Source organism: Schistocerca nitens, chromosome 2 (genome assembly GCF_023898315.1).
Source record: "Schistocerca nitens isolate TAMUIC-IGC-003100 chromosome 2, iqSchNite1.1, whole genome shotgun sequence".
NCBI lineage: Eukaryota > Metazoa > Arthropoda > Insecta > Orthoptera > Acrididae > Schistocerca > Schistocerca nitens.
In genome coordinates, this window is record NC_064615.1 from 712,674,741 (window position 1) to 712,700,893 (window position 26,153).

At 40.4% G+C, this 26,153-nt stretch overlaps 1 protein-coding gene across 4 annotated transcripts in view; it reads right to left on the reverse strand.

Annotated features, from left to right (window-relative positions):
• Nucleotides 1–11,876, reverse strand: part of LOC126236877 (GTPase-activating protein skywalker) — a 309,366-nt gene extending 297,490 nt beyond the window's left edge. For all 4 annotated transcript variants that reach the window (XM_049946501.1, XM_049946504.1, XM_049946503.1 and 1 more), the window contains exon 1: nucleotides 11,682–11,876. The gene's annotated coding sequence lies outside the window, so the exon portion shown is untranslated. The remainder of the gene's footprint in view (nucleotides 1–11,681) is intronic.
• Nucleotides 11,877–26,153: the final 14,277 nt, after the last annotated feature.

Below are 26,153 nucleotides of genomic sequence, written 5' to 3' on the forward strand. Positions count from 1 at the left end.
AATACGGCAGATTTCTTTCCCTAATCCCACCTTGTGCTCCGTCTGTAATAATGTCGATGTCCATGGCACGTTAGAAGATTAATCTTCCTTCAATGCGTTACTCAATGAAATCTGCTCATCAGTTCACGATTGCTATGAAATTCTTTGTCCTGAATGGAGGCTCTATTATACACTGAGATGACAGAAGTGATGGGATGGCATTATGCAGATATACAGATGGCGGAAGTATCGCGTACACAAAGCTATCAAAGGCCAGTGGACTGGCAGAACTGTCATTTGTACTCAGGTAATTCATGGGAAAAGGTTTCCGACGTCATTATGGCCGCACGACGGGGATTAACAGACTCAGAACGCGGAATGGAAGTTGCAATTATACGCACGAGACATTCCATTTCTGAAATCGTTAGGGAATTCAATATTTAGAGACCCACTATGTCAAGCGTGTGCCGAAAATACCAAATTTCAGGCGTTACCTCTCACCACGGACAACGCAGTTTCAGTTAACGACTAAAGAGAAGCGGCGTTGGCGTTGAGTTGTCAGTGCTAACAGACAACCAACACTCCGTGAAATAACCACAGAAATCAATGTGGAACGTACGACAAATGTATCCGTTACGACAGTGCGGCGAAATTTGGCCTTAAAGGGATATGGCAGCAGACAACCGACTCCAAGTGCCCTTGCTAACAGCACGACATCGCCTGCAGCGCCTCTCCTAGACTCGTGACCACATCGGTTGGACCCAGACGAGTGGAAAACCGTGGCCTGCTCAGATGAGTCCCGGTTTCAGGTGGTAAGAGCTGACGGTAGACTTCTGCGTCGCGCAAACCCCACAACGCCATGGACCATAGTTGTCAACAAGGCAATGTGCAAGCTTGGGGTGGTTCCATGATGGCGTGAGGTGTATTTACATGGAATGAACTGGGTCCTGCGGTCTAATTCAGCCCATCATAGACTGGAAATTGATATGTTCGTCCACTTGGAGGCCATCTGCAGCCATTCGCGGAATTATTGTTCCCAAACAAAGATGGAATTTCTATGGGTGACAATGCGCCATGTCACCGTGCCACTATTGTTCGCGATTGGTTTGAAGAAGGTTCTGGACAATTCAGGCAAATGATTTAGCCCAAGGTATATGGATTGGGCCACCTAGATGGCCCAACATGAATCCCTTCGAACTTTTATAGGACGTAATCGAAAGGTTAGTTCGTGCACAAAATTCTGCACCAGCTACACTTTCGCAATTATGGACAGCAATAGAGGCAGCACGGTTCAATATTTCTGCTGGGGACTGACACGATATTAGGAGGTATCCCATGACTTTTGTCACTCCAGTGTATTTCCAATTGCATTCTTTCTCCTGCTGGGTAGTTAATCGACCTTCTCCTATGGCCCTCATTGCTTCATTTATTATTTACAGTTTATCTTTTCAGTCATAAACACTGAATAAAATACCCTATGGTCTCTTATGGTACATCAATCTTTGCAAATATGCCTTCCCAATAGGAAGGATATTTTGAGCAACACTGTACTTTACTAGGCCTGCTTCTATTAATGTGGTATGCCTCTTCCTCTATCTTGCGAACTGACTATACCATGCAGTTGCACAGGAGCACTTAATTTAACTTGTAATCTGACCACAGTTCAAGTTGGCATTTTTCATGTACAGAAACTAAGTGAAAGAAGTGATACATGACAAGAAAAATCTTAGGACCAACAGTGGGTTGAACCCTGAACCTTTACATATGTAATTTGATGTTAAGTCACTATCCATCACAAAAAGTCTCCCTCACTCTCTTTAACATTATTTTGTCTTCTTTCATTTTCAGTAAAAAAAAACCAGTGCAACTTTTAAAATTAATGCAATAGTCAGTCATCATCATCTAGAAAAGCTGTGATATCTTTTTCACAACAGCCAAACATGTGACAAAAAGGAGCAATTCTAAACTTGATATTTCCCACAGATCTGATGGTGGCACAACCAAAGTGATGACAACTCTGATGCAATAAGAAAACTCATAGTTTCATGTCACCCTGTCTGTCAGACGCAGCACATGTCAAGGATATCTGTTCTCTGATAACTGTAATGTATATGCACCAGTCGTGTCTAGGAAAATTGAGGAAAACAGCATGCACCGTAACATGTGGTATTTTGACAACAATGCTGTTTTTGAGGTTATTGGCAAAAAGTATGACTAGACTTGAGAAATCTCTACTCTGAATGCTACCATGATTCATTATGCATTTGACATGCTCTCAATAAATTTCTGTTATGTGCATATGAAGTACAGTGAAAGTGCTTCATTATACGTGTGATAACTTAGGTATGGATTCTGATTTTTAGCGAATAGCTTAATCTTGGTTGCACTTGTCTAGGTTTACCTACATCACAATTGTAATAACTTCTTAAAAAAATCTTCAGTGGTTACCAGCAATAAATACTTAATCTTATTACAGTTTTACTTCAGTGTAATTTGTCCCCCTGTGCCAAAACTGTTTCCCCTGTTAAATTTCCTATAAACAGCTGACTCATCATGAGTGAAGATCAGATCTCCCTGACTTTACATGATACATTTAGATGTCACACAGCTTTAGATAGGGCCTGTTCAAATACTGAAAGATATTAGCAACTGCAGTACACAAAACATCTGCTAATAAGAGTACAGAAAAACACCTCAAATTGGCATATGTTTGAACACACTAAAATACATAATGAGTTGCCACTTGCATTCACAGAATGGTAGCAATAATAGACCAAAAAAATAATGGATTCTCACCCAACACTTACAGATTCTATGAATAAATCATAAGGTTGTTTTGAACATCTCTCATTGTTACTCTCTCCCCTTTTACTGCCATGTACAAAAAGAATGAGGGCGAAGACTATGACAAACTATTAACCGTAGTTAACTATTAACCGTAGTTAACTAGCAGTTATACATAATTTAGGATGATTTTAGGGACACAAATCTAAATTTAAGGGTAATTTTGAGAAAACAATAAAATGAAACAATAATGACTATTTGCTCTGGTTCCTCGTAAATGAGAGTACAGTATAACTGACTTCCTGTTTATTTTACACGTTGTGAGGTCTTGTTTATGCCATTATTGGGCACCATTATCAATTAGTTTAGCACTTCCTGAACACACACACACACACACACACACACACACACACACACACACACAGAGAGAGAGAGAGAGAGAGAGAGAGAGAGAGAGAGAGAGAGAGAGAGAGGGGGGGGGGAATTTAATTCATTGAGCAGTGGGATTTCATTTAGCACAACGTGGAGAGCCTGAAGCATGCTTGAGATCTGGCTGCTGCTGTAAATGTCCCTGTGTCCTTGGCATCTAGATGAAGCGTGTCATGTTTACAGGCAGCTTACTGTGGTAAATGGTTTACAGACACACTGTACATTCTGCATCCACAGCTCAGTCATAGATCTGTCATAACACACACTGCAGTGTCTGCTAGGCTATGTTTTTTGTCTGAAAGCTGAAAGAATGCTTCATCCTACCTCCCATCTTCTGTGTCTAGTATCAGAAAGCTGCTGCTTCTGTGTCTACAAACTGAATGTCCCATCTTGTTTCTGCTCTGCCTGTCTTATCACTAATATCATCTCTTCCTGTGCTTGAGCACCACCACATGTACCATTTCTTAATGCCAAGATCTCTTATTTTTGCAGTTCTGTTTCCAGCACTTTTTTCCTGCCAGTCAACACAGAGTATGGCAGCAATCACCTGGTCTCCAGGGTCTTCAAGTATTTAATAGACTTTAGTTCCCTAGTTAGCTATTGTGGCAATTCTCAGCATTTTCAGGTGGGCATATTTCCCAGAAAATGCTGTAGAGACTGCAGAGAAATAGTGGTGTGGTTGGGGTATTTCCCATGTGGCTTAAGTAACCATTCTGTCTGCTGGGCTTTGCGATTCTGTATCCCGTCCACTAGCAGCTGTCCTCAATGGGAAATGGACAACACGGATATGCATCCACTGATCTCACTGTCAAAAGTCCGTTCAACTCCGGCTCCCTGATCTTATCCATTTACTTATCTTCTGTTTATATTCATTTTTTTGTATTAAGGTCATCTTTGGCACAAAAAGGTGTGCACAATGCTGCAACAAAACTTTTTTATCACTTACGCATTGATATAAAACAGCTGACAAACAGTAACGTAAATTGAAAAAGTTTCTCATAGACAACTCCTACTCCACAGAAGAATTTCCACTATTGTAATGTGTAAAAGGTGGCAGGTAGGAATTGTTAACTCATTACACTATGAAAAAGTGATAGTATTATTTAGTCATACTTTGACAATTTATTGTACAGGTGGATTCATTTACAATTGTCCTCTGCAAACCAACAGATGGCCCCTGGTAGAGCATGAATATTTCATCCATAAGTGATGGCACTATGAGGGCTGTGACTGTTGATCAATACAAATAAAACAGTTTGTGTGTCAGTCACCTGTTTATTTCTGCCACTATGTGTTTTGATGGTTCACACTATCATCTTCAGGTGGAGAATTGATTATTTACATGGCTGGTGTTGGTGAAGAGTACAGATGTCTTTTCACAATCGCAGAGCAAGGGCAGTGTAGGTTATTTTGTGTCTTTTGCTGATGATAAAAACTGTTGATTTAGAACCTCTAAAGCGCCTTTTCAAAATTAACCCAAAGACATAAAATGTAATGGCAAAATAAGCAAGTAACTGTCGTAGAAAACTGTTTTATCTGTCCTGGTAGAGTGTGACTCAAACATCCCCCCCCCCCCACTCCCACAAAAAACTGTCCCATCTTATCACATTCATAAATAGGACATTAGAGGAAAAATAATCAGTCCCTCAGAATAAGTGAGAAGTCATTAAATTTTTCTGACATGACAGTTGGCTGGAATGTTGACCCTTATCTCTGAGTAAGTAAAAAGCTTCTCCATTTGTACTGGAATGTGGGATCTTTGATTTTTAATAATATTCTCCAGGATGCACAATGTCTTTCTTTCTTGTAAAGCCTCCCACTGGAGTATATTGAACATTTCTGTGATGCTCTTCCAAAAACAAAAATAACCTATGACAGATCACACAACCCTCCCTTAAATATTCTCTATGCCACTTACTGATCCATCTCGGTGAGGTGTTGTCTGAGGAGTGGGTTCGCACCTCACAATGAAACCAAAGAACAGTGAAGTCGCTGACAAATTTGCAACACCAGTGAAGGCATGTCTTCTACAGCTTCACCACAATTATGGTCTACTTACAGCTGAGCAGAGGAATACTTGGCCCAGCTCGCAGTCAACAATCAAGATGACTGCACCTTCTTAGATAGACCACCAATGTATTAAATGCCTTATCCAGAACATTAATGTGAACATCATGTCAATAATTCTTCAAGTGAAGAGCTCTGTAAATTTATTTGTACGAAACGTTACCTCACTATTTAGTGACTGTTGTAAATACTCTGAGCATTCCTGTGGAAAGGGATTATACAAAGTTAAATAAATCTTCCTATCTATATTTAATAAAAGTTAACTAATGTTTTATATGTTAAAGTTCCACTTCGTCTCCTTCTGGAGCAAATCAAAGAACCCACTGTCATGGCGGCGAGTGTACTTTTGTATGGCGTATGAGTTCAGGGTCCAGATTCAGAAGGCTATACTGAAGAATTGCTCAAAATATTTTGTAAGTGATCTCCTTTATTAAAATTATTTCAATAAGCCTCAGTATGCCTTACAAGATTTAATTTAATTAATTTAAATGATTTCAATTGTTTGTGCAATGATTCAACAACGTAGTCCACAAAATATCAGAGAATGTCATATACTCACAATATCTCACTATTGAGTTTTGTGATAGAAATCTCCACCTATGAGGAGACCACAGTCAACAAATCTGCATCATGATTAGAAATACTTGTTTGCAATCCATCTGCATAAATCTCTTAATGGACGAGAAAAGGCTGTTCTTAAATGAAATCCTTTAAATTAATAGCAATGTATTTTCCAATTCAGGTGGCTGAACTTGCCAATTGGGGTAACCCAGTCACTCGTGCCATACAACTTTACATACTCCACATATGCAAAAGTACAACTCTCATATCTTGTTATGATCATCATCGTCCCCCTTCTTTCACTGCAAGATGTAATGCATATAACACAATGTATACAATCTAGTATACAATTAAGCAGCAGTTCATGTTGCTGACAGCAATTTGAATGTTGAACTCTGATCAACCAATTTACATATTAGACTATACTCAAACTAATTCAACAGATACCTCTCCATGTGGACATACACTATATGGTCAAAAGTATCTGGCCATACCTATAACTAGTCATTGAACGTCACCAGTGTAACAACATTTCAACCCTTCTAAAGCTGATCAAGTTGAATGCTAGTGGTGTGATTGTGAAGTGCAAATGTGAAGGAACAACAATAGCTAAACCAGGACAAGATAGACCTCACATACTGACTGACAGGTACCAAAGAGCACTGCACAGGGTCGCAGTAAAAAATGGCATGTAATCAGTGGAAGGTATTACTTGTGAGCTTCAAAGTCCTATCAGCTGTGCAGCTAGCACAATAACTGTGCATAGGGAGTTAAAACAACGGGGTGCAATCATCACACAGCTCCTAATAAGCCACTCATATTTATACTCAATTCTAAGCAATACTTGATGTGAGTGATGCCACTGGACAGTAGATGCCTAGAAATGAGTGATGAGAGAGAATTTTTGGAAATCTGACGAAAGAGTTGGGGTTAGATAAATGTTGGAAAATGTTACCTGTCACCATGTGTATGCTCCGCAGCGAAAGACAGAGAAAGTTGTGTTACAGTATAGGTATATCATAATTAGTATATGGTCCCCTTACTGCGCTTAAGGAGACATTAAATCTAGCAGGATATGAACACATTTTACACCATTGTGTACTGCCTACCTTAGAGGAACATCTCAGAGATAATGATGGATTGTATCAGGCCAGTGGTGCACCCTGTCATGAAGCAGCATCAGTGAGGCAATGTGGAAATAACATTCCTGAACCCCATGGAACTTCCTTGGGATAAGTTGGAATGTTGATTTTGCTCGTTATGTCTACATCTACATCCACACGGATACTCTGAAAATCACATCGAACCACCTTCACAATTCTCTATTATTCCAATCTCTTATAGTGCACGGAAAGAACAAACACCTATATCTTTCCATACAAGCTCAAATTTCCCCTATTTTATCATGATGATTATTTCTCCCTATGTAGGTCGGTGTCAACAGAATATTTTCGCATTTGGAGGAGAAAGTTGGTGATTGGAATTTCGTGAGAAGATTCTGTCGGAACGAAAAACACCTTTCTTTTAATGATGTCCAGCCCAAATCCTGTATCATTTCTGTGACACTCTCTCCCATATTTTGTGATAACATACAATGTGCTGCCCTTCTTTGAACTTTTTCGATGTACTCCGTCAGTCCTGCCTGGCAAGTATCCCACACTGCGCAGCAGTATTCTGAAAGAGGACGGACAAGTGTAGTGTAAGCAGTCTCCTTAGTAGATCCAAGTGTCCTGGAAAATTTCAGTCTACATCACTACCTTCTCTGGATTCAGTTTTTGAAGAAGTGTGGCTGCCATTCCTTTGCAGACATTTAGACACCTCATTGAAAGTGTCCCCAGCAGAGTTTAAGCTTTCATAAGGGTGAAGGGTGGACACACTGTGCACTAATAATTTACAGGAGCTTTTTGAGCAATAGTATTTGTGGTACTCCCCCAGTGTACTTTATGCATCCCCCACTCTCCGTGAATTTATGGTTGTGTACACTGCACATGAAGTTTTCAACAGAATGAGAGAAGAGTATCTTTTCATAGCCTATCGGCAACAATTTTACTACTTATTAGAGAAGAAACATGATGACAGGTTCGATTATCATTGGGAATTGAAATGGTCCACACTTTTAACAGCAAACAACTAGGAATTTGTTTCAGTGGATCACAGGACAACAGAGGTAATATATATTTGGATGCCCTGAGGACACCCTTCCTCCATGTTCAAACTATGAGTCACCTTACACAATGGCTTTCTGCAGAGAAACAAGGATGCATCATCCAGTGATATAGGTAGCAATTAGTCCTTTGCATTACCAGTGATTTCATTTATAAGAACATAAAATTAAGTCCATGCCACCTTATTACTTAAAAAGTATTGCAGTTCTAATCTGGATGTATCAATACCTGTCTGGATAAAACATAAGAATATCACATACACCAAATATGTACCCTTTTCAAAAAGAATTAGTGTAAGTTCTTCAGAAACTGTATTCCTGGTGTAATGCTTAACTTTATGTAAGGAACACAGTTTTCTAGGACACTTAGGATGAGATGAAAGAAAGGAGGAGGGGGGGGGGGGTACTGGAATACGATGGTCAGAGGTTAGAAATTTCAGTAACAATTAATTTCGGCTTACCTAATGCTAATAGATGATAATGAGTTATTCATGTGGTCCATATGAGTGCAAAATAAAAAAAATAAAGCAAAGAGGAATCACTGAAATTGTGAAAGAGTTCAGTAAAAGTAGGAAAAGCCAAGTAAAGAAATACTTGCAGTTATCTGTCGGCACATGCAGGCTACCACTCTGGGTTGGAAGTTACTGTTAGTTCACTTGTTTAATGTGTTTGACAAAAAAAAGTATGATTATTCCATTACATGCAGATACTATGTAGAGCACAATTAAAATTACTGCCTTATTTCTTGCAGTCTTTGTGACGTCAGAAAAGGGCAGATAAGACAGCAGTTATAAATAAAATTAGCATAATATGAGTTAATGCATTTTACAGTAAGCTGGCCATTTCTACCAAATTCACTGAATGATAGAAAATACTGGAACCACAGAATAGGAAAATTTATCAAAATTCCAGACATAATACTTTCCAGAAATGACAGTTTCGTATATGTACTGGATAAAGGAGCTATTAGCAACTAGCCCTAAACAGAGCAAGAAGTAGCAGAGAAGTAACATAGTTATTGTATAAAAGAAAGTGTAATTTAAAGAAAATTATTCACAATCTTAAAACTATTCACTTGCATACCATCCAAAGAGGACAGTCGTAAAAGATATTTCCTTTAATGTATCTTTGAAGATAAGTGTGGCACATCTGAAAATGTAGGGTGACTGTATAAAGTGTACATCATTTAAGGGGGGGGTAGGACGTCAAACGGGCCGACTTGGAGCAGAAGAGTCACCACAGGACATTTTAATTTCTACTGTCTATACTTTTACAAATAACGTCATAAAACTTTGTCACCATGACCAGGATTGAGGACTCACACTCATCGCAGTGAAAGTTCAAAAACGTAGCAAAATACTTTCTTTCTTTTTTTTTTTTTTTAATGTGAAATTTTATCATTTTTTCACTTATTACTGGCTGCATTTGTTGCTATAGGTACACTTTTCTTCCTAAGTAAGAGAGATTCTTCGATGAATTTTTCATAGCATACAAACAGTAGTTAGAAGTGTATGAAACTCTAGAATTTTCCAAATCTATTACAAAACTGTGGAAAAAATTGAGATAATTAACTAACTAAAAAACTTGAATTTTTTCTAAACACGAAATGTAAAATGTAACAGTTAATTCATTTTTTCATAAATTAAATACATTAAATTCATACACCTGTAACTATGGTTTGTATGCTGTGCAAAAGCCATCAAAGAATCTCTCTTACTTAGGAAGAAAAGTGTACCTATAGCAACAAATGCAGCCAGTAGTAAGTGAAAAAAAATGATGAAATTAACATATGTAAGAAAAATGTGCTTTGTTACGTTTTTGAGCTTCCACTGCTATGAGTATGAATCCTGAATCGTTCCTGGTCATGCTGTTAAAGTTTTATGAATTTATTTGTAAAGGTATAGACAGTGGAAACTAAAATGTACTGTGGTGCCTCTCCTGCTCCAAGTTGGCCCGTTTGACATCCTACCCCCTTAAATGTGATATGTGGATGCCTTAACCATCATTTGAGCAAAGCAACAACAGTTTAAGTATGCACTGGCTTCAAATGTGCGTCAGCAGTATGGGATGTTGACAACATTCTTTCACCAACATGAATGTCATTTATTCATTTAGTTGTTACTTCATCTGAAAAGTAGTACTTACATCAATTATTATAGAACAAAGATTAGTTATAAGAGTATCTGGAGAAACAATCTTCAAATTTTTTGGTAACTATGTGTTATTTTCCAATGCAGAAGTACAACTCATAGGACTGCCAACAGACATAACTACATATAAAGTATGCACAAATAAGACCGTCTTCTGAATCTCTTCAAAGGTAAACAGTATCACTGCAATGAATTCCATCTTGTGTCCATTGGGGTATCATAAACATGTAATTTTAGACATTACTGTAAGATGAGGTCAGATGTGGGGGACCAGAAAATAGGACAACTTTTCAAATGCGGCAAAAAACAGTTACACGTGTATGACAAGGTATATAAAACAACAAATTAGGCACAATAATTTTAAAATTTTGCGATTATAGGTTGCATACAAAATATTACAGTAGGAGCACAATGTGTTGTCTGATATATATTGAAGCCCGTATTTGTGTATGCTGACTTCACATACACCATGCTCAAAATGTTCGATGCTGTGCACATCCGTGAAATAGAGTGAGTGATTTGTTTTTACATAGCCTACCTTGAAGTAAGCGAACAAGTACCTACAAAACTGTAGATGGTTTCTGTCCCAAATCTATACAGCAATGATGTCATGGTCTGCATGAGCCTCAGACAGTTTACTACCATTAAATACTAATGCTATCAAGACAGCAAAACAGTGTGAAGGAACTAGGAACGTAGTTTCATACAGACAATAGAAATGGATCATGCTGCCCTTGGGCATAAACGAACTTGAGAAAAAAGAATACGCTGTTGTTTACTTGAAATGGATACAAAACTACATTTTGAATAAACTGTTTTCGTGCAAATAAAATTTAATTTCCACATGGGCGCTTGCAGTATAGATTTCCCATCAAGACACTAAAATAAACGGCAAGAGTACTGTAAAAAGAGGAAATCATCTGAGCAAGATTAACGCACAAAAATTATAACATGCACAGAAACCACATCCTCAGCATCCAGTTACACCAAGTTTTACACAGGTGTCGGAGGAAAAAATCTGACTAAAAGGACTAATTCTATAGCGTACGGGAAGTATGTACAATATGCAATTTTCAAATCGGGCTGCAAGATTTTTTTTTGTTTGTTTACCTAATACATCTGAACATGTTGGAAGTCCACCAAGGAATCAAATGAAATACGGTTGAATACTTGTAGTGGCCACCTTCTATCGTAGATAAAAATTCGAATGCATAACTAAACTTAGCTGCTGCGACAGTACCGCAGCCGACAACGCCTACTATGCGTATGGCACGAGCGTAAATTTAAATGAGAAATTTCGGAACAGTGAAAAATGTCTGCGGTAACAAAATACAAAATAAAAAGTGCTCTAAGCTATTACAAGCAGTTCAGCGCAGATACTTTTACTTTTCTGCAAGTCTACTTTCTAAGACAGTTACAGCCTAACTATTAATCAACCGCGTTTTTAGTTCGTTCCCAGTAACTGATTGCCCTTTTTAAAGGAGGCACATTACGCTTTCTATGCGTACGAGCTACACTACGCTAAAAAAGTTAAAAAATGCACTTACTTTTTTCTTCACAAGTATAACTGTCCGTGACACAAAACTAGCTGTCACTTCTTAATCAACTAAGGCAGCACTACAGTCACAAAGAATAATTAAATTGCAACAATTCACTGAAACGAAGTCAACAATCGCCATTACCCTTCCGAGATCACGAGCTTATACATGACTAGCCGCATTTGTTTACGCAGCCTAACCCGCAGATGAGAACAAACGCGAGATTCTCCCGTAAAAAATCGCTATTCTTGAATGTAAGATCTTTGGAGCGACTGCAGCGTTCGTAGCGGTGACCGTGTAGAACTAAAAGTGGCGGCAGTTTGGAATAGGCGGAGTTTGCTGCTCCGTGCGTTTCAACCATGGTTTCAACACGTATTCCTGAAATTATTGCCACCACTAAAAACTATGAACAGTTGCTCATACTGTTTCATATTTTAAATAATTCAAAAATCAAACGTGTGGCAATTCAATGTGGAAGACGAACACCGAAACGAAGAAAATTACTGCGATTTGAAGATAATAATATGGGCTAGAGAAGTGTTCATAAGAAAACAGCCTCATTAGAAAAGCGTAGGTCGCGTTTTTTTTTTAATTAGGCACTTAGACAATGTATGTCAAGTGAATAGCTCGAGCAGTCGTAAATAGAGAACTTAAGTAAAGATACACACTTCCGACAAAATTGCTATACAGTGCAGACTCCAGTTATGTCATTAGCCTGATATAAAAGGCGATATAAATTAATTTAAGTAAGTCGATAGAATTAATCAATGGTATGTTGCTTCCCACAAACAAGTAAAATGCGCTGCATTCCACAAAGATCACTGACAGTACTATTGAGACTGCACCAATTCACTGAAACGAAGTCAACAAAGGCCATTGCCCTTTTGAGATCATGAACTCGTACATGACTAGCCGCATTTGTTAACGTAGCATAACCTGTAAATGAGAACAAACGCGAGATTTGCCAGTGAAAAATCGCTGTTCTTGAATACGAATGAATAATCAGTCTGTGCAGTTCCAGATATTTCAGAATCTCAAAATTTGTTAGATTTTATTCCAAACAAATGAAGTAGTTCGTCCTCGTACCGTGCAACTGAATCATTGGCTACATTGTAACGAAGTAAAATATTTTGATTCTAATGTATACACTCGCTAAAAATGGAGTATTCATGTTTCAAAGGGTGACATTTTTAGTTAGACGCACTCATTTATACATCCACAGGAAATGTGATACTGTGTACGGCCCCGGCGGGGTCAGGGATTTTCTCTGCCTTGTGATGGCTGGGTGTTGTGTGCTGTCCTTAGGTTAGTTAGGTTTAAGTAGTTCTAAGTTCTAGGGGACTTATGACCACAGCAGTTGAGTCCCATAGTGCTCAGAGCCATTTGAACCATTTTTGAACTGTGTACGGAACTCATTTGTGTACAGAATCTCTCGTAAATGAGTATAATTCAACCGTTCCTTCTAAATGTAACATCCTCCAGCCTTATATAAAGCATTTATAGAAATGCTACGCGGTATGACTCTTTGACATCTGAGAATATGTTACAAGAACACTTTGACTGCCTGCAGAATTCGTTGGTCAGCGTTTATATTAATAAATAACATTCACTGAAGATGTAATGTTTCGAGTCACATTCTTGTGAATCGTGGATTGTTACTCTTGCATTCGTTGTATTACAAGAAGCAGTGTACTGCAGTTTTCAATTAACAAAGATAAAAAAACATGCATACATGACTCTAGTTCCAAATATGTGCAAGCCACGCTTAGCCTTAAATGAGAAGGCAAGTAAGCTATGAAAACGTTTTCATTTTAAGGAGGGAATATGGTTTCCGTTGACACGTTGACCTCTAATCGTGGACTTCATAATCATGCCTTTGTCACTAGGCTTACATGAGCTCTCAATACCGTTTTACATAAACTAACATCCCTCCTGCGTTAGTGGTAGTCACTGCGCTTTGTTGATAGTCATACTGTATGCTAACCTTATCGGAAATTTGAACACTTTGAAGCTGAATGGTAAGTTAGCTGAAAAGAGTGGTATTAATGGTATGAATATTGGCTCTCCTTTTTTCTTTTCCGGTAAATATTGGATTTTTTATGACGTTATTTAGAAGCTTTTTTGTGTAGACATGCAGGAAACATTGGCCAGATTTAGGAATTCTGTTGGGGAAATACACACTTTCGTCATGGTTCATCATTACATCAATAGATTCAAAAGTTTTTCCAAATATTCTGAATTCGCTGATTTGTTTGTTAAAGAACATCATTTTTGTTGTTAATATCATTCGCTGCCACAACTCTTTTTTTGTATACGAAGTTTCTCCCTGTAAGCTGATACACATTTTCGAGGAGTTGTTCTTCTGTTTTTACTACTCTGCACAATGCATCGTCTAAGATAATTTTGCTCGAGTGCGGATCAGTGCGATACGTGGCGTTTCCAAGTTGTGTTCTAGAATATTTGAGAATATTCAAGAACATTCGAAAACATTCGTTAACATTCGAGAATGATCGTGAACGCCCGAGAACATTATAGAGCAGTCTCGAATTACTAGACGAAAAAACCAATCACTTAGTTTTGGAGCTATCGTAAACTTCATATGTATATTGATTACGAAGGTACTGATAACTTGTGTGTGCTAACGAAATTTAAGAAGCTGATTTCTTTTTATTTCCTTATTTTAGGTTTTTCGAAACCGTGTGTGTAAAATAACAGAAATCGAAAACGGGTGTCTGATTGGGCTAGCAAAAACTATACTGGTCTAATACGTAAACACTAGAGCGAAAGTATGTTTCCAATATCCGATTTTCGTGTTTCGCAAGTTGTATCGCACGTGAAAGTGGTGCACGCATGTTTGATATTGTTTATAAAAATAAACGATGCTGAAACTAACGAATGTAATATATGACAAAAGGACAGGACTATGTAATACGGAAGGTCAATATATTTAATTACTTTGAACGTTAAGGTACGCGACATATTTTCTCTTTGTATCAATCCGCGCGAATCTTCGCGAAGCAGCATTACTGTATGTTTCTGCTACATAACAAGTGAAGTAGTTCCTCGTCGATTTGCTGTCGTCCGATTCCCGAGGTGAAGTTTTGTCATGACGATGAATCCGTGAAGAAGAGATGATTAACGAGCATATGAACCGTGGTAGGGGAAAGCGGTCACGCTTCGCCCGATGGTTCTCGGACCCAAATAGAACTATTTTTAAGAGGACGTATTCTGAAGTAGGTAAGCAACCATCAAACAGTAAATATTATTTCACAAATGAACGTCGGAATGAAATAATCTAAACGTAAACGGACAATAGCTTTTACTCGCAGTTTAAGATGTCTCGGTGTTTGCGACTTCTGAGTCTAAGATTGTATTGCATACATGTGTGTACATAGTTCTTTATTCTTGTTCCACTTTTTTTATAAACCCTTAGAGAATATTTACAGCTGTTCATGAACTGCGTAAATGGCCGACCTGCGAACCATGCCTCATAGAACTTCATTTATAGCTTTTCGCATAACGAATATCACAGTAACTTCATATAGTAATGCGAAATCGGATAAGCAGCTCAAATTACCCTACAGGCATGGAAGTGGCTGTATTTTCGTGCTGGCCGGTGTGGCCGAGCGGTTCTAGGCGCTTCAGTCTCGAAGCGCGCGACCGCTACGGTCTCAGGTTCGAATCCTGCCTCGGGCATGGATGTGTGTGATGTCCTTAGGTTAGTTAGGTTTAAGTAGTTCTAAGTTCTAGGGGACTGATGACCTCAGCTGTTAAGTCCCACAGTGCTCAGAGCTATTTGAACCTCTTTTTTAACAACACCAGGAAGCCAACGTGTTCCTTATAGATTTCCAGTTCAGAAACATATGTAGGTAACGTAAACAGCAGCAAACAGCATAACACAGTGGAGCGGCACACTACTATTTGATGATGTTACTGTTTACCTGTCGTCTCAATAACATTCCATCGATCCAACAGGCTGTGAAGTCCTAACACGTTTACTGAAGCTCTCCTCTGCTAGGGAATCGTGGTAAGGCAGCCCGTCAAAATCTGAACACAGATCAAGCATGGCTACAGGAAGATGTACTGAACTGTGAAAAAAAAGCAGTGAATGGTCCAAGGACAAGAAGTGCAATTTGGAGCAACCCAAATCAACAACGGCGCCGTGGTTAAGTGGTCACGGTGTTGGACAGGCGAGCCGTGTTCAAACGTCCATCGTGCCGATTTTTTTCCCCCTGTGTTCGCTGTATTCAAATTTGTGTCTGTGTTTGCAACAGAGAGGTGTAAGGACGGGACTTTAATAACAGTTCATTTTGCACAATTATGTTATTAGCAGCCGAACGGTAGTGGCTTTTGAATGGGAACCGCAAACGTTTGATGACAATGCGACAAGTCAACCGAATCGCCCACCGGAAACCGCGTTCTAACTTCGTTTGTTATATGTTAGGAATCTCCTACCGACGCACTAAAGTTGTACGCCTGTAAGTGAGCGACATACGCCTCCTTACCCGATTTAGGTGTTAGTTTGAATGTAAATGTGATCACTCCCAAGGAAATGATGAAAACATAATAGTTTGTCACATAATCTGCAACAAATGAACCCAACAGTTCCACAACCACGCTGTTTCTGTGCTCTGTCAAAACATATGTACAAAACGTTTTTGATGTTGCGTTTCCGTTTTGGGAGTTTTGACTCTTGAATTCCTCTGCTGTAACATAGTTCACATCCGTCTATTTGTTGTTTTCATTTCTGTGAGAAGTCTATGTGGTATCTCGCCTGCTCTCACAATTTATCACGTTTACTAGCGACGGTAATGTGTTCTTACCATATGACTTACATTCTGTAACCAATGTTTAGTATTTCAACTGCCAAGACTACAGAAAGAGAACAAACATTTCAATGACTCGACGGGCAGCTCAAAATTTTTGTGAAAAAAAAGTGCCCTGAGAGAGTTTTGAACGTGGCTCGTCCAGTTCACAACCAAACATAGTGACCACCTAACCATGATCCCGCGGATGAATATCTTCCCTCGATATTGCACTTATTAAGCTTGGACCGTTCATTGTTTCTATTTCGCTTTTTTTTTACGATACACTACACATTCTTTCTTTTTTCATGCTTGATCTGTGTTAGGTTTTTGACGGGCTATCCACTAGGACATCTTACCATAAAATATGAGAGGGGTGCGATGGGGGAGTTTCCCTTGTCAGAAAGATTCACCGTTTTCATGGTTCTGTAAAGAAAGCATAGTTTTGCGTATAGCAAACACTTCGGCCTAAACAATAGTCGATACCTCGCAACCCTTAGAATTTCTAGAGACAGCCCTAATGTAATATTAATGTACTGCTACAGATTAAATTTGTAGTACTGTATGCCATTTTTTATGTTTATGCTAAAGTAACTACAATTTTCCGTCTATAAACACTCTGCGAGCTCTATACGTACTGGGTGTTTATAATTAACGCGCACCCACTCGCAGAGATCCATTGTGGGCTGTAATTACATTCGTTTCATATTTAACACCCGTCTCGTTATAAATACGAGGGGCGCTTGAAAAGTCCGTGCAAAAATAAAAACTACTTACGTGTTTGGAGTAAACCTTTTTTATTTTTCGTCATAGTCTCCTGTTAGACTTATACACTTCGTCCAACGCTGTTCTGATTTGTTGATCCCTTCCGAATAATAGGAATTGTCCAAGTCTGCAAAATAGCTATTAGATGCTGCAATCACCTCCTCGTTTGAATAAAATCTTTGTCCCGCCAACCATTTCTTCAAATTGGGGAACAAATAGTAGTCCGAGGGAGCCAAGTCTGGAGAATAGGGCGTATGTGAAACGAGTTGGAAACCTGTTTCCAATAATTTTGCGACCACAACTGCTCAGGTGTGTGCTGGTGCATTGTCGTGATGGAAAAGGACTTTTTTGCTGTCCATTCGCCGGCGTTTTTCTTGCAGCTCGGTTTTCAAACGGTCCAATAACGATGAATATTATACACCTGTAATAGTTTCACCCTTTTCCAGATAGTCGATGTGGATTATCCCTTGCGAATCCAAAAAGACAGTCGCCATAAACTTTTCGGCCGAGGACTGCTCTTCGCCTTTCTTGGTGCAGACTCTCCATTGGTAACCCATTGTTTAGATTGTTGTTTGATCTCAGGAATATAGTAATGTATCCATGTTTCATCCACAGCGAGGAAAGGACGCTTAAAGTCCTGCGGATTCTTCCTGAACAGCTGCAAACCATCCTTGCAACACTTCACACGATTCCGTTTTTGGTCAAGCGTGAGCAATCGCGGAACCCATCTTGCGGACAGCTTTCTCATGTCCAAATGTTTATGCAAAATATTATGTACCCATTCATTCAAGATACCCACAGCACTAGCAATCTCACGCGCCTTAACTCTTCTGTCATCCATCAGCATATCATGGATTTTATCAATGATTTCTGGAGTCGTAACCTCCACAGGGCGGCCAGAACGTTCAACATCACTTGTGCCCATATGGCCACACCGAAAATTTTGAAACCACTTACTAACTGTTCTAATCGAAGGTGCAGATTCACCGTAATGTTTATCAAGCTTCTCTTTAGTCTCCTGAGGCGTTTTGCCTTTCATAAAGTAACGTTTAATCGCCACACGAAATTCTTTTTCGTCCATTTTTTGACAGTCACTCGACTTCCTTGATTCACACGGATGCCAAACACAAAGTAATAGACCAATATGGCTGAAACTCGGTGTGTGTTCTTTCCAAAGATGCTACTAACTAAACATGACCTCGATACGCGCTGGTGGTGCCTTCTCTTGGACTTTGCACTGACTTTTCAAACGCCCTTCGTAACTAAAATTGCAAGATAAAATCAGAAACGTTGTTTTATATAATAAAGAAGCCCCCAACAAGTGTCTTGGAGTATATTATGTACGTGCACTGCGGTGACAAAAGTCATGGTATAGCGATATACACATGTACAGATGGTGGTAGTATCGCGTACACGAGGTATAAAAGGGCAGTGCATTGGCGGAGCTGTCATTTGTACTCAGGTGATTCATGCGAAAAGAAGTCCGACGTGATTTTGGCCACACGACGGGAATTACAAGTCTTTGAACGTAGAACGGTAGTTCGAGTCAGACGCATGGGACATTCCATTTCGGAAATCGTTAGGGAATTCAATATTCCGATATCCTTAGTGTCAAGAGTGTACTGCGAACACCAAATTGCAGGCATAACCTCTCGCCACGGCAACGAAGTGGATGACTTCTTTTAGCTAACGGCCGAGAGCAGCGGCGTTTGCGTAGAGTTGTCAGTGATGACAGACAACCGACACTGCGTGAAACTGCCACAGAAATCAATGTGGGAGTGAGGCAAACGTATCCGTTACGACAGTGCGTCGAAATTTGGCGTTAGTGGGATACGGCAGCAGACGACCAACGCGAACGCCTTTGCTAACAGCACGACATCGCCTGCAGCGCCTCTCATGGGTTCATGACCATATCGATTGGGCCCAAGACGACTGGAAAACCGTGAACTGGTCAGATGAATCCCGATTTCAGTTGGCAACAACTGACTGTAGGGTTCGAGTCTGACGCAGACCACATGAAGCCATGGACCCAAGCTGCCAACAAGGCACTGTGCAAGTTGGTCGTGGCTCCATAATGGTGTGGGCTGTATTTACATGGAATGGACTAGGTTCTCCGGTCGAAATCAACCTATCATAGACTGGAAATTGTTACGTTTGTCTATCTGAGGGCCATTTGCTGCCATTCATGGACTTCATGTTCTCAAAAATCCATGGAATTTTTATGGACGACAGTGCAGCGTGTCACCGGCCACAATTGTTCACGATTGGTTTGAAGAACGTTCTGGACAATTCGAGCGAATCATTTGGCCACCCAGATGGCCCGACATGAAACCCGTCGATAATTTTTGGGACATAATCAAGAGGTCAGTTTGTGCACAAAATCCTGCATCAACAACACTTTCGCGATTGTAGATAGCTATAAAGGCAACGTGGCTCAGTATTTCTGCGGGAGACTTCCAGTGACTTGTTGAGTCCATTCTACGTAGAGTTGCTGCACTACGCCTGGCAAAACTGGGTCCGACACTATATTAGGAGAAATCCCATAACTTTTGTCACGTCAGTGTATGTCGTTCAATTGAAAGATACTAGGTATTCCATAACGTAATTCTTTAATTTCAGATTTGGATTGGGACGCAGTTTCAAATGACAATATAGTCAAAACCGTTCATCGCTACACGCAGTATGTCGCATATCACGATGCTCCATAATGGGAATATTGAGCACGCGTGTTTGTGTGTGTGTACGTCTCTCTCTCTCTCTCTCTCTCTCTCTCTCTCTCTCTCTCTCTCTCTCTCTGTGTGTGTGTGTGTGTGTGTGTGTGTGTGTGTGTGTGTGTGTGTACTTCTCACCAGCTGCTTGAAGCAGTGCTGCTGGTTTTAGGACTATGCTGCGCAAGACACTTTGTGAGCGACGTGGGTGCTGTTCTGTCATTCTGCGCAACTTATTAATCTGAGATGTACCCTTTACCCTGTGGCTCCTGCAAGATGCAATTTCCACCCCCACACTACTACAGAAGTCAGACAGACGCTCCTAACGTTCTAAAGAGAAATGCCTGAAAATCTTTCAGCAATCAATATCTTCTGGAGTCGTCCGCTGTAAGGAAATGACACAAAAATTCACAAAATTTCTTATGTAACTAGTGGGATACTTGGGTACTGGAGTAGTGCTAGTTACTGTAAGAAAAACATGAATCTAACGAAAATTATTAATTTTTTTTGCGAAAATACTGAGAAATCACAATGGCACTTTTAGTTATGAACTGACCAAGTTATTTCCGGGTTCTTTTCGGAATGTGAAGTTACCTCGTAAGGATAGGATTCGCTAATGAAATTTCTATACAATGTTTGATTGTTATTGACTTGGCAGAATGGCTGAGAGCCGCTCCTACTCAATTTGAATAATTATCTGTTAGAATGTTGCTAGGTACAGTCGAGGCTGTCGTGTGTGAAATGCAGTGAAGTGTTCTGCTGTGGAGGAAATATGGGGCTCGCAAGAGCTGTAGCACACAATACCGTAAGCTGCGATGACTGTTGTCTGCGCCGCTCTCTGCTGACAAATAAGATAACTCTCGTTCTATCTGGATTGATCTTCGCCAATCAAACTCTCCCTACGCCTTGATGAAGTCAAGGATTCCTATTCGCCCGTAGTCTAACTATTGGTGTGGTACACCTGTCAGATAACCAGTCCTCCACGATGCCACTCAAAAATTCGCTCGCAGGCGTTTAACTATAACTCTGTCCATTCACATCGCACATGAAGTATGTCGGCCAACACAGTGAACAACACTTAATCGCAAGGACTCAATATAGAGAGTCACTCTTAGATTCGCTCTCGACAGAGGTGTTCTCCCAGTGAAGTACTGAGGAGAGACTTGTTCCTCTCTCCAAGAGCGACAACGGAACAGCGCCTCTCCACGCCAGACGTGAAGGGGTATATCGTTCGGTCTCTTCCATTACTCCTTCAGCTCAAGGCGTCAGGAATATCGTCTGCCAGTCAACATTGCTCTTCTAAAATGGGAGAATGACGTTTCGTTTAAGGCGACCAATCCGGAAATCTGTAGCATCGGCGTTTGGCGTTTGTTGTCTCCCTGTGAAAACCTCTGAAACAACGTGCTATGTTTGTAAAGAATGCGTAGGCTGGGTGCTCCCACACAATGTAGCAGAGTTTGCTTTTAAGCCGAACACGGGGTCATTCTCCCTTTCACTTGGACAAATGCTGTCTGCTCTACGGGTGGTCGCCGGCCGACGTAGATAGGTTGACTCGTCCTCTGAAGGGACTGGCCTCCTGGCGTGCGGTTTGCCTCTCCTAAACTAAAAGCTTTTGTGACCATCGTGTCTTGAATGTGTGTGTGTATGCCAGCCTCGAGTATTTCAACCTTGGTACGCACTTGTTATTTGCATATCGTGTACATGAATTCATACAACATTGACTTTATCTTATCGAGTTTGGGTTCGAATGAAGCGTCTTGATGTGCGGAATATGATTGTGAGGGCGGAATATGTAAGCAATGAAGGTCAGGAGGCCACGTCGTCTTACAACTACACAAGGGCAAAGTAAAAAATTCTCAGCTGGACAGTGAAATATTAGGTAAAAAATGTGCTTAGTTTTGACACAGTCTCCTTTCAGATGAATTTTATGTGTGCCGAAGTGTTTGGGAAAGTAAATTCCATACGTGAGGTACGATTCTGAAAGGTCTGTAAAATACTCACACACTTGTCTTGCTACCATAACCGATTCATTAAACTGAAAATGTTTTCTGCCCGAACATTTCTGTAGAATAATTGGAAGCCAAAGGATGCCAAATCCAGTGGCTAGGATAGATGTTCCTTTGGTTCATAAGTCAGATTTCTCTGTTTTGTCACTGCCGTAGCGCCTTTTTGAGTAAGTTCATTATTCTGCTGGAAGATGAGTTTTTTCTTTTATAATTAAATTTTCTTTTCAGGTATTAATTCATACTGTTGGTGCAAAACTCTCACATAATGCTCACAGTTGAGGTTTACTTTTTGCAGTCTAATCAATAATAATAACAACTATAATCCATTTTGCGGTGGAAAAATCGCCTACATCTTTTCGGTAGATGAAACTGATTTTTTTTCTAGATATCGTCCTTGTTGTTTCGCAAATAGCTCCAAGTGATGAAGTCGCAATTTATCCATATAGACGCACAAAACTATTAAAAAATGACGAATAATTCGTTTTCGAACTGGCTTGTGGACACTATACAAGAAATGTTCCACTCACTGTGCGGAAAATTTCTTCATAGTTAATGCTCGACGTAAAATATATCGTACTCTTTCACCAACTTCCAATGAATTTCCGTTGGCGATAAACCATCTGCAGCAATAATTTTTTATGATAATGTATTCCACATTATTGTCTGAACGACTGTTTTAAAAATTCTTATAAAGGAAAGTATTCCGCTGATGAATCTGATACTTAACTTACATTGTTTCTCAATATTTGCTAACTTAGTAACGACCTTACATTGATATAAACGCCATCTCTGTACTAGGCTAGGAACTTTCATACCTGTCCTTGTTCAGGGAATGACGGAGGGTTTCCTGAGCCAATATCAACCTCTCCCTTTTCTATTCATTTCAAGTATGGAGAGAACTCAGTTTCTTATCTTGTTCTCTTCTTCCTTTCCCTGCATATACAGTAAGAGCAGCATAACGGCTTACATTCTTACTCAACACCAATTCTACAAATTTACTTAATTGTTTCACAAGGACGATATCGACTTTCTTCCAGTGATTCCCATTTAAGTTTCCGGAGCGCTTTTGTTACTCTTGTGTATGGACTCTATCGATTATCATGATTTCAGTGTCGCGCCTTTGGATTAACTGTGTGTTCTGTCCTCCTTGGTAAAGATCCCCAAAGTTGGGGCAGTGCTCTACGTAGTCTTATAGCAGTGGCAAGTGAAAAACTGGTGGAACGTTACACGAATGCCACTACACCAAAACTGACAAATGCGATAAGCAGAATGACTAACAAAGAAGCCGACAGTACACAGACGTATCACAAGATACTTATCGAGTCCCGATAATCGAATATAGAAACTCACCTTCTTGCAATTGTCGTCTCATGTTTCACTTTCTGATAACACGCTGCAGAGAAGGTGAGTGGCGATAGCTCCAGTGTATGTTTTGAAGAGTTAGTTTCTTTCATCATTTCCTTTTCCCCCTGTTGGTTGTTCAAAACAGGTAGAACGGCAATATAGATTGTCAAAGCAACGCAAATTCTGTGGGGAAAAGTTCAGTAATTTCAGCACATGCATAACTGATCAAATACCGAACTGTTTTTATCTAACGTTCTCCTCGTAACGCCAGAGGTTTCGACGCCAAATGACACATGTTTGTAGCAAAGTAATGCCAAGCATATGAACAGGAATAACTTGGGAGACGTAGAGTTGAAGTTTTTCTTCTATTCTTTAAGTGGCAACACTTATTTGTGTTGACCTAATACAATTGCGTTTGTTTAGTAAGACACTAGAGTCGATACGGACATACTTTCCTTCTTGGAGCCAGCGCTTTCAACGAGACATTACTGATTTTTGCATTCATTCCTCGATTACCTCAAGTCTGTTGTACGAAGTTTTTCTTACTTCTGTTGTCTTCACTCTGTTGCAGTGGTCTACACACTGGACTTGTATTCCAGCGTAGTTCAAATTCCAGTCCGCCATGCTTATTTAGGCTCAAATCACTCCGAAGAATAGCGTCACTCTACAGTGATATCCAGGTCTGCAAATACTTCCTTTCTCCTGGTAGCACACTTTTACTCGTGCCCCCCCCCCCCCCTTTCCCACAACCCCTCCCCCCCTTCTCCGAGCACAGGATGCTGGGAGCAGAACTTGCGATCGGTCCGTAGCACATTGCTGTGACAAGCCCCGGCTCCTTTTCCCAGAGCAGCCAGCTTACAGCTTATAAAAGAAACGAACATGTAAAAGGTTAATGCGTCCCAGAAGTGACACGAAAGCTTATGGCGAGTCGCTAGGTATCACTAACAGCCTCTTCGCTCATTTTGATAAATAATATTAACAATCACTATCCACAGCACCGCACATGGATCAACACACTTATTTTTACGGCGCACAGTACTGTTACGTAGTTAGTGCTGGCAGCATCCGTTCACATTCCGGAGCGGTCCGAAATCAGCCGACTTGCACCGGTCAGAGAGGGACCCCATAAAAGTGTGCGATTAGTAACAAACCCTCTGTCAGCAACTTTCTCTTTTTTCTCCTCCTTCGCACTTTCGATCTTAACACGATGTTGCGTTTAAGTTTTTCTCCTTTGTATTGTTAAACTGTACCTGCAACACATGGTTAATTTGTTCAGTGCAATGCCTTGCACTTAAATCTAATGTGATTTCCTTGCACGTCTGAAACTTATCGATTTGAGCTAGTGGGGAGTCTCAAGTATCTTCTTACGGTAGCGGTGTTTAGGAATAAGAAAAAGACGGTTGCAAATAAGGTTTCTTATTTACCAGTTACACAGAGTATTTTCAACAATTAAAAAGTCTCATATGTAGAACAGCTTTACACATGTGATGGTCATAACTAATCAAAAACGTTTACATCGCCTGCGTATCTATGACCTGTGTGGAGTTTAGATTCAGAGTGATCAGGAAATGACAAAATAGGCCTCATGAAGCTAAAAAAAACACTAGTGTGAAATAACACTAAAACAATGACCAAAATGAAGACAGTTAAAAAATGCAACTCAGAAGTGCACATCTGTGAAATCAAAATCTGCTGACAGGAGACATTTCATGTGTTGCTCCACGCTGTGCGATGAGTCACACTCGCATGTGCCTTGGCACAAGATGTTCGAGACGTCACTTCTCAAGCCTGCCCCGACCATCGACGGTGGCCCTCCTGCCGCAATCCAGTTTATCAGGAGGGGTTTGCCGAAGACGCACAGAAAGTTTCAACTAGCCACAAGCATGGTCAGTCCAAGCATGGTCAGTCCGGTAACTTCAGCAGATACCATCACAGGCCATTCCTTTCCAGCCTCCTGGAAGAAGGTGTTTACGAGGTGAGTGTGGTTGACGCTTACGAAATTGTCTGGGACGATCTATACTGAAGCGCCAAAGAAACTGGTATAGGCATGCGTATTCAGATACAGAGATATGTAAAGAGGCAGTAAACGGCGCTGCGGTCGGCAACGCCTATATAAGACAACAAGTGTCTGGAGCAGTTGTTAGATCGGTTACTGCTGCTACAATGGCAGGTTATCAAGATTTAAGTGAGTTTAAACGTGGTTGTAGAGTCAGCGCACAAGCGATGGGACACAGCATCTCCGAGGTAGCAATGAAGTGGGGATTTTCCCGTACGACCATTTCGGGAGTGTACCGTGGATATCAGGAATCTGAAAACATCAAATCTCCGACGTCGCTGCGGCCGGAAAAAGATCCTGCAAGAACGGGACCAAATACGACTGAAATGAATCGTTCAACGTGACAGAAGTGCATCCCTTCAGAAAATCGCTGCAGATTTCAATACTGGGCCACCAACAACTGTCAGCGTGCGAACGATGCAACGAAACATCATCGATATGGGCTTTCGGAACCTAAGGCCCTCTCGTGCACCCTTGATGACTGCACTACACAAAGCTTTACGCCTCGCCTGGGCCCGTCAACCCGACATCGGATTGTTGATGACTGGAAACATGTTGCCTGGTCGGACGAGTCTCGTTTCAGATTGTATCGAACGGATGAACGTGTATGGGTACGGAGACAACCTCATGAATCCACGAACCCTGCATGTCAGCAGGGGACTGTTCAAGCTGGTGAAGGCTCTGTAATGGTGTGGGGCATGTGCAGTTGGAGTGATATGGGGCCCCTGATACGTCTAGATAGGACTCTGATAAGTGACGCGTACGTAAGCATCCCGTCTGATCACCTGCACCCATTC